Source organism: Lonchura striata, chromosome Z, assembly GCF_046129695.1.
Source record: "Lonchura striata isolate bLonStr1 chromosome Z, bLonStr1.mat, whole genome shotgun sequence".
Classification (NCBI taxonomy): Eukaryota; Metazoa; Chordata; class Aves; order Passeriformes; family Estrildidae; genus Lonchura; species Lonchura striata.
In genome coordinates this window covers 19,212,929-19,225,003 of record NC_134642.1, presented here as the reverse complement: position 1 = coordinate 19,225,003, position 12,075 = coordinate 19,212,929, and the positions used below count along the sequence as shown (strand labels likewise).

General features: G+C 33.9%; 1 protein-coding gene across 35 annotated transcripts in view; it reads left to right on the top strand.

Moving 5' to 3' along the window:
• PTPRD (protein tyrosine phosphatase receptor type D) overlaps positions 1–12,075 on the top strand; it is a 1,155,761-nt gene that overhangs the window by 288,947 nt on the left and 854,739 nt on the right. For all 35 annotated transcript variants that reach the window (XM_077790475.1, XM_077790477.1, XM_031507373.2 and 32 more), the window contains one exon: positions 1,732–1,839. The gene's annotated coding sequence lies outside the window, so the exon portion shown is untranslated. The remainder of the gene's footprint in view (positions 1–1,731; positions 1,840–12,075) is intronic.

Genomic DNA, 12,075 nt, shown 5'->3' with positions numbered 1-12,075 from the left:
ACTTTCAATTAAAATTCTCTGAACAGTGGATTTATGTATAAACAACTTCCATGAAAGCTTGTACTGAAGGAGCAACTACAAAAGGGACTTCTGGGAGAATGAGTTTACTAATGGCGTAAGTTTGGAGCTGCAAAGTGCTTTCTGGAATAGACTTCTTATTTCTTGGAATGATGTATGTGTCTAAGATTAGGAATTTGTTTCTTATATTAGAATTAGAACATAGTAAAAGAATCTTTCAGCTGTTAGGAAATATTAATTTTATAAGATTAATTCAATTGTTTTGAATGAATTAATTAAGCAATTAGACAACAGGAAAAGCATTAATGAATTTTTTTTTAACTTACAGGATATTTATTTTTGTGATGAAATAAAGATGTGCAATTTGCTTTCAATAAAATAACATTAATTCATAAAATAATGTCAGTATGTGACAAGGTCTAGTTCTCCTAAATGTTTACACTCTAAATGAAAGGCCATAAATTTGTCAGATGCGCAGTGCCTCTCCCACCAATATTTATACACAGCATTGAATAACTAGCTAAATATTATTAATCCATATTCTTGTAGAGACTTTTTATAACCTATCATTTCCTCATAAACTGTATATCCTTTACAGCAAGGAATGTTGATGAAGAAAGATCTGAAACTGTCTAAGCCACCTGTGATTTTCTGAATGCTGCTAGTCTGTCTGTATTGCTACCATTGTGTGAAAGCTCACTATTAAGTCAGTGAGTTTCTGAAAAAAATTGTTGGCTGTAGAAACCAATTAATTGTGTTTCAATACAACTGAGTTATAATATGTTTGGTTTTCTTTTGGTTGGATGGACAGAAATATCATACGGTCACAAGACAACAAAATAAATATTCAGCAAAATATTTACATAATCTAGGCATAATAAATGTCTCTTTTCCCCACTTTGTTTCCCCCACATATTTTCATTAATATCTCTGTCTCTTCAGATATTTCTCTGTTGCCATGCTGCTACTGGTTGACCTTCTTCTGCCTGCAAATACCTTTCATGAAGAATGATAGTATAATTTTTTCCCCAGGAATTTAAGTTAAACGGATTGGGTTATGATTTTCAGAACTTTCTTTTCCCCATCTTCTTGTAGATTGATATTTATATTATTCTATTCTATTCTATTCTATTCTATTCTATTCTATTCTATTCTATTCTATTGTTGCTCTTTTAGTCAGTTAGGACTTCTTGTCTTCATTTCCTTTCAAAGGTGATAGAGAGCAGTTTAAGATACTTTTTCTTTAACCTTTTCTTTTATAAATAATTTTGTCATAAATTTGAAGTCTATAGTCCCTAATAAGAAGAAACCTGGAAAAAAGAAATGATACTTCAAGATCAAAATAAAACTGAAACTATGTTATATAGATACCTTCATTAAACTATTTTGCTGTGAAACACTTCTATTTGCTACTGCTAAAATTTCTGACTAATTTCTTCAGCACCTACATTTTGAAATGCATACATATATGAATAAATATATATGTGAATAAATATACACTAAATAAATTATTGTTTAGAACACTTATTTATATGTATATTGTATCACACAATCAAGAAAAAATTCAAAGAGTGAAACTGCATATGCTTCTATCATTTGTGTAACTGTTTTGATGACCCCTTAATGAGACAGGCTAAGATAATATAATAAATGTCTTATTGCACTTGGAAGATAAGAAAAAAAAATAGTTACTGACACTATATTTCGTTCCAGGTGGGAGTAAAAAGCAACTATTTTCCTCACCGTTTATAACACAGTTAAGAATTTGACTGACAGAATGTTGGCACCAGCTGTGGTAGAACTGATCAGCCTCAACTCCAAGTAAGTGATGTCTTGCACATTTGGAGATTCATTTCAGACTAAATTTACAAAGCCTTCTATCAGAAAGTAATGACAAATTATTATAAAACATAAATATAAATATGAAATGGGGGAAATATTCAAATGTAGACAACAAATAGTCTGTTGATATAGAAGAATAACTGGTGGGAAAAAAACAAGTGAGAATATTTGGGTGCTAATTAAATTAACCTTACTTCCCACTGCATTTCTCATGGGAGACAATTGTGGGTGAAGGACAGAGCTAGAAGCCTAGGTGGTCCAAAAATTGTCTCTGAGGGGGGTCCACATGTTATTCTTCACATGGTGGAGGTGACAGCAGTGCTACAGTCATGTACATAGGAATTATGAACACACATTAAAGTGCATTTCTCGTCCTTCTAGTCTTAGATTTTTAATATTCATGGACACCAGTATCTCAATTCTACTTAGAGTTTTGTTTTCTTTCCTGATAGAATTTGAAAATTTCTTCTTTTCTTATAGCTAGAAGGAAATGTGGAGAAGGGCAGAATGGTTTACAGTTTGTCCAATCTGCTTTTAACTCACAATATAATGTCTCAGTGAAAATCTATTTTCCTCTTTGAAAACTGCTAAAAAACCTGGATGATACCAGCCTGGGAAAAGGAGAAAAGGGTAAACAATAGAGAGGGAGGAAGAAAGAAAGAGGTGGTTGAGGCAGAATATTAATACAATATGTTCATTTATCAGAGAGAAATAAAAGATACACTACCATAAAATTGTTGAATGTCTGAAAACGTATTGGTGTCACTGCAAAACAAACAACTAGCTCACTTTATTGAAGTTCTTGAAAGTTTGAAAACTGCTCAGAATATATCTATTTAGAGCTAGTTGCATAAACATAGTCTAAAAGAGAAGCTAAATTTTTTTCATTGTCAGAATTTGTTTTGGATCATCAATTGCTTTACTGATTATTAGAAATACTGACAAAGTGGAAATGTATGTTTGTATTCTTGGCCCACTGCTAGTCAAACCTATGTAGTTTATCACTTATATACAGTATTTGCTACATTAAAGAATAGAATTAGGACTCTTGACAGGTTTTCAAATGTATTGAATAAAGTGTGTTAATATTTGTGAGTAGCTACTGAAAAAGATGAATTCTAGCAAGAACTTATGCTGAAACACCTTGAGACTTTGAGAAGGCGAGTTCTTTGTAATTATCTAATTAATGACAAGATGAAGCAATTAATGAGCAACACCCCATATGATTTAGACATATCTTTGCCAAAAGTCATTCTTGAATAGGATATATACTTACAGAGGGGAAAGATCTCAAGCTAGAGTACAATCACCTTGTGACCATTGCCTAGGTATCCTGGAGACTACTAAATATACATATATGTATACGTATATGAAATAGACATATTTTTTCTAGTTGCTAACTTATTCATTTCTTGTAAACACGTTTCAGTTCTTATGAATGGAGCAGATTGGGTTTTTTAAAAAAAATGTGAAATATTAGAAACAAATAATTTTCTTCTGTTTCCTGGCACAAATCAGTCATTAGTGGTATAAAGAGTAAGAATATTTTTAAATGTTATTTACCCAATATTTCAATATTCTAAGGTCAGACAAAGAAATCAAAAGTTTATCCAGTTCTCAAGCAGCAAAAAGATTTTACTTCTTAGAAACACATATACTAAGCAGAAGCAATGTGGAAGTATAATGGATGTTATCTATTTCTTCAATCATATGCAAGGTGAAATTAGCACCAGTACTTCCGTATCAATGCACAAAACTTTACTGAATATTTAATCCATTCTATTTACTATATGATCCTAAAATTCTGTGTCTTACAAACTCAAAATTTTTCTCAGGTGTGAGAAAAATGTATGGAATTATCAGAGTTAATATACAAATTGATTGATGAGGAATTTGTATGGTATACACATCCCTTTGAGGACATAGTTATTTATAGCAGCTTTATTTTACTTATTTGTTATTTTAAATTGAAATTAATAATTTAGAAATATCACAATAATCACAGATTATATATGACAGATAAGTAGCATCTTATATTTTAACATCTGTTATATGAACTTTAGAACAGAGGTGACTCTGGACCAAAGATTCATTATTTAAAAAGTTTCATCAAATCCTGGTCTGTGCAAATCATACCTATCCAATGTGACAGCCTTGATGAGAAGATAGTGGAGAGGCAAAGATGCATGCACTTGATTACCCTGACTTCACAAAGTGCTTTGACATGGCTTTCATAGTACCTTTGTTAGCAGGTAGGCAATTACATGAAGCAGATGAACAGTCTTACTGTTGTGATCCATAATACAAAGCCCAACTAGTGACTAGAAAGGTGTACTTTCTGTCTAGGATAAATACCAAGACTAATCATGTTTAATGTTCTTGCAGAAGATCCAAAACATTTATGAAGAGATCAACACAGTAGGAGTTAGGGCTTCTGCAGAGACAAATGATCTGACAGGAACCCCATGAAAATGGATGTGAAGTGCTGCATCTTGGAAGCGAGAGTATGGGCTGATGCTGACCAGCTGGGGAGCTGCTCTGCAGTAATGTCTCTGGGACCTCTGGAGCCACTAGGCTCTTCCCAAGGCAGCAGTAGACTCAGAAAAAGCAGTCTCAAACCCTAGACTGCATTAGCAAGGATGAAGCCAGCAGATACGGAAAAGTGATTTTGCACTGCTGTTCACACTGTGAAATCACATCTGGTAGGCTTTGCGTACCAGAGTATGAGACAGGCATTGATAAAATGGAGTTAGACTTGATCTTTGTGGTATGGAGACTAATTGCAAGAAAGCCTGTGAGATGCTGAGATAGCTCTCTACCATAACATATGGTCCTCCTTTTATTTTGGATGTCAAGATAACCTTTTTGAGGCAAAGTATGAAGAATAAGAAAAAATATCAGAAATTCACTCTTAAATGGGGACAAGATACCTATTCTAGCACACCACAGCTAAGACCATCCTGGGTTAATTTTTGACATTGGTATTCAGTATGTACCATTGATATTGTTCCCAAATATTAACTGGCATATGGTGAAAAGAATTCAGAATTAAGAGTGTGACAAGAATGTGACTAAATTTTTAAGATATTTAAATACTCTGGGACACAAAAAAAAAAAAAAAATCAGATGAAAAATGAGTGTGTTAAGTTATATAGTTTACAAGTACTTCTAGTGAGCAAACTACAAGAACTAAAGCAAGAGACTACTTTTGAATAAAAATATAATATGTGTATATTAGTCTATTTAGCTTAACACTTACAATATGAGTGACAAAAAATACAATGCAGAAAAAATAAAGGATATAGAGCTTAAGACTATTATTGTTCAAGTTACAGCAGTTTAAAATACCCTGACATCAGAATACTCAGTCTATTTCTAGGCCATCTTTGTCCCAGTGATAGAGTTAAAGGCAAAGAAAAGAAATATTGTTGTATTCATTCTACATTTGGGAACAAGGTCACCGCAAAGTGAACATCTCACATTAGGAGTCTGCTATTGGGCCAAAAATGGAACCTGTTTATCTTGACCCTTGTTCGAGGGTTTCAGACTTCATCTCTACAAAAGGTTAACACTTTGCATCTGGATAACATCAGGATCAAATTTTCACAAGCTTTTAGTACCCTCACTGGGCGAGGTCTTCTATTCTTTCCACAGAGAGCACTTAACTGATTATCAACTGATAGTCCCTGATTTTAATATATGCTGAAGGTCAAGGTTAACATTTTAGCAGGTTTCCTGTGTGATGACAAAATTTGACAAGGTCTAATTGGTTGTGATTTGTCTTTTAATCTTCTAATCTCTTATTATTGCTTCATTTATATGTGTGAAGATAACGGAATTTAGAGACATATTGAACTGACATTTCCCTTAGACACAGGAAAAAAGAAACTGTATATGTATTGATGACATTTCTCTGGATTGATTCAACTCAAAATAAGGGCAAGAAAAAAGCTTAGCTTATGTATCCCTCTTTTTTAGTGCTTTGAACAGGCAGGGAGTGAGTAGGGGTAATAGTTCTTGTTACCAGTTTTGGAGCTGTTGCATACATGGCATTGTCTTCAGGGTAAGAATTTCTGTTTCCTGTTTGTTCATCGATAATGAGATTAAAAGTTATACGTAGACAAAAGAGGAAACCGATTCCCTTTAAACATGATGAATATTATCTGCAGTTCTTAAACTAAGGCCTATTAATATATTAAAATTAAGGCTTGAGAGCATTTTACATAAGTTTAAAAGCATCTTCTGAAAGTAGAATGTTTATGTAAATAACATATTCTTAAAAGTCTTTGAAACAAGAGCACCTACAAAGATAGAATTTTAAGTACTTTGCATATTTGTAAGTACATAATTTGCACTATGTATGGTATATGCAATGTATATACAATACACACATACAGACAATAATAAAAAAGCCACTCAATAAATGAAGCAATCCAAGAGCAGAGCAAACAGAGATGGCATGTGAATATAATAATATGAATAACACGGCATGTACAATCCTGACATCTTCTATTTTATAATTCCTGTGGAGTGAAACTGCTCTTCTTTCTATGTAAATGTGAAATTCAGGTGAGAAAAAGCAATTAATTTCCCCAATGTATTATAGGAAATACATGGGAGCCCAGGGAGATTGATACTTTCCCAGATCCTATGTTAGAATCTTGAAAATGCTGCCCTTTATGAAGGGCTGTCATTAATATAGAAAACAAGTAGTCCATTTTCACTTTCACATACAAATATTTGTATCTTAAAAGGGCAACAATTTTTGGAAACAACTTATAGCATTGGGAATATTGCTATTTTTTGTCATACTGTACAAACTGGCATTAAAAGAAAGCTGTCACACTATTTCATATGATACACACATCTTATCATATGGATTTTTATGTACCTTTTAAGTCAGGTAATATACTTGACTGAGTTTTGATATGGGGTGTGCTTGTTTATGTGTGATATGAATTTGGGCAGATACTATCTGTTCAGCTAGGTTGATCAGTAGTGCTTTGTGCAGACATTCAAGCTGACTATTTTCTGCAGAGTTATTTGCCTCAGTTGAACATAAAATTGGAGCTAAAACTGTTCAGTCATGTCCTAGCTAAAGCTTGGATAGAATATCTTGTGTCCATTATTTTTTTAAAAGTATACAGCTTTTACTCAAGATAAACTATTGCTTCTTTCACTAGAAATCAGAGTAATTATTGACAAAACCATAGTTTAGTTCAATTTCTAGCAAAGATTGCCATATTTTGCAAGGTGATTTGCCTCTGGAAATATCTTTGCACATATTCTCTATAAAAAACTTATTATAAATTTTTGTTTGTATGGAGGATATCCCAATATCACATGGCTCCTACATGTGATTATGTAGTCTTTTTGCCTGTATGCTAAGAAAACTAAATCTTATTAAGTGTGAAAATTTATCACTTTACTATGTAAAAAATAATATTTTATTAGTATAATTTAAATATTGAAAGTCTAAATAAAATACTATTACTAGTTCAGATGTTATTATTATGCATAAGGGAAGAAACTAAGTTTGCTGATGACACCAAACTGAGAGATGCTGTTGACTCTTGAGAACAAGAACATTTGCAAAGGGATATGGGTAGGTTGGATCCCACAATTTAAAAGGATTTTACGATCTTTGAACCTATCTAGAGGAGGGCAACAAAGCTCATGAAAAAGCTGGAAAACATGTGCTGTGAAGATTGGTGAAGGACTTTGGGCATGTCCAGTTTGTAGGAAAAGCAGCTCAAAGGTGACCTGAATTTTCTCTGCAGATTCCTGAGAAGTGGAGATGAAGGTGCTGACTCTTCTCTGGAGTCCAGTGATAAGACAAGTGGGGATGGTTTCAAACTGTGACAGGGGAATTTCAGACTGGACATTAGGAAGATTTTTACCTAGAGGGTGGTCAAAGCCTGGAAAGTAATTGTGGTTGATGTGTCAGTATTTAGAGGTGTTTGGACAACACCCTTAGCAACAGGCTTCAACTTTGGCTCAACCTTGAGATGGCTGAGCAGTTGGAGTACATGTTTTTAGATCTCTTCCAACTAAAGTATTCTGTTCTGTTCTATTCTGCTCTAAAGAATAAACAAAAGATATATTACTAGAGGATATATCTCCATAATCATCATAGAATTATAAAATTAGAAGGGGACCAGATTAGAAGGTGACCTCAAAGATCATCTGGTCCAAACTTTCTTGTCAAAAGCATGGTCTAGACAAGATCGATTAGAAACTTGTCCATCTGAATTTTAAGTGTCCAACACTGTAGAATCTACCATTTCCTTGGAGAGATTATTCAGAATTCTGATTGTTTTAAAAAAACTTTCCTCTTGCATGTGATGAGACTATCCTTGGAAGTAACTTGTACCCTTTACCCCACATCTTTTCCAAATGGTTTGTGAAAAGGGAGTCTGTCTTTGTAGTCACTCTTCAGATTTCCTGGGTGGATGCTGTCATGGCCCATCAATTTTCAGAGATGAAGTTGCTGTAAAATTTACTCACCAACTCTTCCTTCAATGAAGGTGGATTTGTGTTTATTTCAACCTAGACTTTTGCTGCCAGGGTCTAGCAAACAGAGGTGAATGAAGTTGAGAACTTCATTCAGCGCTTTTGGTGACTGATTCACCTCTCCTGTTTAACAGGATGATATTTTCCTTCTATTTCTTTTTCTTATTGAACAGTTTCTTGTAGTTTTTGACATAGTTGGTCAATACCAGTTTTATCTGGTATTTGCATCTCTGCACACCTTGAAAATGCTCTTGAATTTCTCAGTGGGTCTTCACCTGTTTTGACATTTTTGATAAGCTTCTCTTTTGGTTGTGATCAAACTCAAAAGCTTGTAGTTCAGCCAAGGGGATCTCTTGCTCTGCCTACTTCCCTTATCTTTAAAGGGGGTTAACTGGTTTTTGCTTCCAGAAGTGCATTCCTGAAAAACTCTAAACATTCACCAGCTCCTTTTTCCTCCAGGGAAGCTTCTACAGAATACCTCCCGGCTGTGTTCTGAGCATGTTGAAGTTTGGTCTTCTAAAATCTTTGTTTTTAAAATCTTTAAAATCTTGTGTGCTCCCTTTGACCTCAAGCTTCACAATATTGCAGCTAAGGCTATGACTAACCAAGATAATTGCACTGCAGGTTTTCTTGGTTTATGAGCAACAAGTCCAGCTGCACCTCATTCCTTTTTGATACATCTAACATTTGTCCTCTACCTATTCCAGGAGCTTGCTAGATTTCATGTGAGCTGCTGCATTCTTCTTCCTACAAATGTCTGGGTTCTTAAAGTGCCTCATAAGAATCAAGTTCTGTTGATCCAAAGCTTGACAAGTTCTTTATAACCATAGAGTTAACAGTATAATCTGAACTGCTTTTCTTGTAATTTACTCCCTTTGTTCCTCTACACTCCATTATGCACACCATTTCCAAGCAGCCTCTGTTTACATGCCAGCAAGCTTCCTTTGGTCTTGACCAAATCATTCTGAAAACCTCATAGATGTTACATACAGACTTCACATATTTGTTATTAAATTTGATTTAAAATTAGGGCTATTCACCGAAAAACACCAAAACGAAACAAAACCCCCTCCTACATGCACATACAAAAAGAGAAAAATTCCAAATCAACCAACCAAAAACCATCAAAAAACTCAACAAACCAAAACCTCCAACTAAAACAAAACAGAGAGGGGAAGGTCAGGAGAAAAGATCATATCTAAACAAGTTTAAGCACAACTTCAGGCAGCTGAAGGCTGCTGTTCACTTTGAAGACAAAGTGAGACTGATGAACTTAGTTTATGAAAGTTTGCAGAATAAATATAATACCTGTGGTATGCTACTGGCAATAGTGAAGTTTTCATTTACTGCAGTGAACATTGTTCAGTCTGTAAGTACTTTTCCTAGTAGTGAAGACTGATATATTGTCATTATAAGAAAGAAAGAAATAATCTTCTTTATGTTGCCAGTGTTATCTATGTGATTTGTGGATATTGCAGAACAGGACTTAGTTTAAAAAAATCTACCATAAAATTTTAGCTACTCATTAAATAAGCAGTATATTTTCCCTTAATTTCTTACCTGTGAGACTCAGAAATGTCAGAACTGATACGAATAGCAAAATTCACTCATTTAAAGCATTTTTATGTGTTTTACTTTGCTGACATATTCAAATTTACTATGAAAGGAAGTGACACCTTCCCTTATCTCTGATAATCTATACTTTTCTATTAGGTTTTACATTTTACATATTGTCTTCTGCTACTTTTCTCTAGTGTGCTTTAATCAAATTCGGAAGTAAATATTTGAACATGAAGAGTTGGTAGTTCATTTCCTCTCAATGTAGAAGCAGTCACAACAATTGTGTTGTTTTCACCTAAATATGTTGGAATTAAATGCATAGTAATTGGAGCAAAATTATTTGGATTTCCTAGAACAGAAAATAAGAGGGAACATTCTTGTCTCTGTACCTCATCTTCCTCCATCTCCTTTTGACTCAAATCCCAAATTAAACAGATAATAAAATCTAAACAGATAATAAAATCTAAAAGTGACATTGCCAGAAACCTATTAGGTTCCTTACTTCTTTCCTTTATGATACTGATTTTTATTTTCATATGTAAATAAATATATTACCCATAGCAGAACAGCTGCTGACTGAATTATTTCTAAAGAAAAGTCTGGTTCCTTTACTCAGGAATATTTGAAGTAACTTATAGGAAAGAAGTTCTGAATTAATTGCTAACATTGGAGATCAAACATAGAAACAGACATTTTACAAAACCAAACCCCTTTAGATTTTATCTGTGGTCAGTCCAAACCTCACAAACAATTGTATTGTGATGATGTATGTCCTTTTCTTGAAAATCAGTTTAAATCTAGTTTGCTGTTCTCTGTAAATTATTAGCATTCAAATAGTGTCAGTCAGATTGTCAAGCAGGCTACATGCACATAAACACATCACTGATCATTACAGCAAAAATTATATTTAAAACTTTACATCTTTAAAGCATTTTAGCACTAAGTATAACACTTGATCCCTCCATCTCTACATGTTTAGTGAGGTTGTGAAAAATTCAGCAATGCTCCAAGAGGACAACTAATGCATCTGTATTTTTTTTCATCTTTTCTTTGGAGCTCCCTTCTGAAATCTGTATAAAACTTGTTCCAGACCTGGTGTGTTTCAGTTTTCTCCATGAAACTCTGTCCTTGTAGGGCAGATCACTTCAGTGTTGACCTATTGTGTCATCACTGAAAGAGCACAAACTATTAGTTTGCAGTGGATCGCAATAGAGTTCTTAGACAGATATACAGTTACTAATTTAGAATGCCAAATGTGGGTGCTCACATTCAGCAAAGAGAACACTGAGGAATGATGTTTACATAATAGATTCATAGATTACATCTCCATTCACACATTTTGGCTTCACTTTCTGTAACCAACTCTTCAGACTGAAATTACAGTTTTTTCTCTCTTCACTGCAGCTACTCTCCTCTGCTCCTCAGGCCTCAAAGGACACATGGCCTGGAACCACCATGCATGTGCATTCAGCTTAGAATGTTCTTTTACAACTGTAAAAAGTACAGGTGGTGTATGTATGTATGACAGGTATCTCCTGTCTGACTAGAAAGGCTGTACACTGTTAGCTAGAAAGATATTAGATATTCACACAAAATAATTAATATAATAATTATGAAGGTTTTCTGATTTTATGTAATTGTTACTTTAAATGCAATTTCCTTTTTTAGTAGAGAACATGTGGAAAAAATTATGCTTCTATTAAATGTAGCTGAACATAGAAGAGATGCTGTTCTAGATAGATGTAACTAATGCGCAGGAAATTCTTCAACTTGTATTTCCTTTGAAGTGTCTAAGGTAGTCCTTGTAGAGGGCAGGAGAATAAGCAGGGACAGAACACTGGCATTCTTCCCATCCTAATGGACAGCTGGATCATGATGGACAGATTTCCAACAGTATTATGACATTTCTGGAGGATTTGTGTATGACAGATGGGATACCACCTGCTGACAAATTGAAGGGGCTATGTTAACATTATTGAAAATAGGAAACTCTAAAATATGAGTAAATTAAGGATGTCACATCTTTTGCTCCTAATATGTCAGAAAATATCAAGATTTATAAAGAGGTGAAACACAGAGGACAACTAACTCATTTGAAACTTATCCCAAAGTTTTGAATATTTAGAATGTAAAGGATACTGG